Raw genomic sequence first — 2,188 nt, 5'->3', positions numbered from 1 at the left:
CTTTGCATTCACAGGGTTTTTCTCCAGTATTTTTCTTTCATGTAGTTTAAGATAAATGTACCATAGTTAGGATTTACAGTGCTTTTATTCATTGGTTTTTGGACTAACATGAATTTTCATGTAAAGGAAGTTAACTGTGCCATCTAAGGGATTTACCACCCTGTTTGCATCACAGGTTTACAAAAATTGGAATTCTTTCATGTAAAGATGACTGTGAAGTCTAAAGGCTTTTCCATACTGTTCCTATTCACAGGATTCTGACTAATAGGAACTTTGAACATCACTGTGACATCTTTACCGCACATATTGATTACATTCACAGGGCTTTTCTCCAGTATGACTTTTTTCATGTAACTGTAAGGAAACAGGAAATGTAAAGGCCTTACTGTCCACACTGTTTACATTCATAGTTTCTCTCCAATATGAATTTTTATGTAAACGACGATCACTCTTACCGCTAAAGGCGTTACCACATTGTTTACATTCATATGTTTTTTTCTCCAGTATGAATCTTTTCATGTCTTTGAAGATCATGGTTACATTTAAAGGCTTTACCACATTGGTTACATTCATACAGTTTTTCTCCAGTATGAATTCTTTCATGTAACAGTAACAAATTAGGAAATATAAAGGTCTTACCACATTTTTTACATTCATATGGATTTTCTCCAGTATGAAACTTTTCATGTCTTTGAAGATCATGGTTACATTTAAAGGCTTTACCACATTGGTTACATTCATACAGCTTTTCTCCAGTATGAATTCTTTCATGTAACAGTAACAAGTTAGGAAATATAAAGGTCTTACCACATTTTTTACATTCATATGGATTTTCTCCAGTATGAAGTTTTTCATGCAATACATCTAAAGGCTTTATCACATTGTTAACATTCATAGTTATTTTCTCCAGTACGAATTTTTTTATGTGTTTGAAGATTACTCATATCTAAAGGCTTTACCACATCGATTACATTCATAAGGTTTTTCTCCAGTATGAATTTATTCATGTATCTGAAGGTGACTGGACAGTCTAAATGTTTTTCTACATTGTTTACATGCATAGGGTTTCTCTCTAGCATGCACTTTTTCATGTCTATGAAGATAACTGTTACACCTAAAGGCTTTACCACATTCTCTACATGCACAGGGTTTCTCTCCCTTATGAATTTTTTTATGTGCTCAAAGATAACTGAATAGTGTAAAGGTTTTTTTACATTGTTTACATTCATAGGGTTTTTTCACCACTATGAATTCTTTCATGTCCTCAAAGAGAAGTGAAAGAACTCAGCTGTTTACCACATACATTACAGTGATAATGCTTTCTTACAGTTTGAGTTCCTCCAGATGTGTGAACTTCCCCAAGCAGAGGCCTTTCTATATTCTTGGTATTGATGGAGGTTTTTCATTGGAAATCAAAATAATTTAAACCTGTATTATTTTCAAAAGGTCCATTGATAGTGTGTGTCCTCATATGTCTTTGACAGCTTTCGAGAGCTGTCTGTGGCTTATTTCCATACTCCTCATGCTCATATGATTTGTACTGACAGTGAGAGGTAAGACTGTTACAAAAGGGTGAATGACACATGGAAACCTTCCCACACACATTGTTTTCACATGGTATTAGGCCCCTAGAAATTTTAATGATCATATCAGCATTTTCTATCCATGTGGAAGTTTCTCTATTCTGAAAATCCTCCTTATATGTGTCTTCTGCCATATCTCAAAAGTCAGAAATTAAGTAGATTGATAATTCTACAATATGGTTTCCACAGGGCTATATAAAGAGTGAAATTTGTTAATGTGAGTTCCCTGTACTGTTTGCATGTGAAATGCCCTGCAAGCATGGAATAGGATTCTTAATTTGAAGTGCATGTTAGATTTCCTAATGACAAAAAAGCACAAGGTTGTGCTTACTGATTATTTATTGATAAATGCTCACATAAAAATACTTTCAATGTGGGAATGGAGAGATAGCTCAGCTGTTAAGCACAGTTCCTGCTCATCCAGGGAACCAGAGTGTGGCTACCAGCACCTAATGACAGGTAGCACACAACCTTTTGTAATTCCAGATCCATGAGTTCAACAATTTGTTCTGACCTCCTTGCACAAATGTATACAGGTTTGCAAAGACACACACACACACACACACACAGAGAGAGAGAGAGAGAGAGAGAGAGAGAGAGAGAGA

At 35.1% G+C, this 2,188-nt stretch overlaps 1 pseudogene; it reads right to left on the bottom strand.

Moving 5' to 3' along the window:
- Positions 1–484: 484 nt before the first annotated feature.
- Positions 485–2,188, bottom strand: part of LOC103724700 — a 15,441-nt pseudogene continuing 13,737 nt past the window's right edge.

Source organism: Nannospalax galili, unplaced genomic scaffold (genome assembly GCF_000622305.1).
Source record: "Nannospalax galili isolate Female #2095 unplaced genomic scaffold, S.galili_v1.0 scaffold1888, whole genome shotgun sequence".
NCBI lineage: Eukaryota > Metazoa > Chordata > Mammalia > Rodentia > Spalacidae > Nannospalax > Nannospalax galili.
Note: the sequence above shows the minus strand (reverse complement) of the source record. Positions and strands in the feature narration are given on the sequence as shown.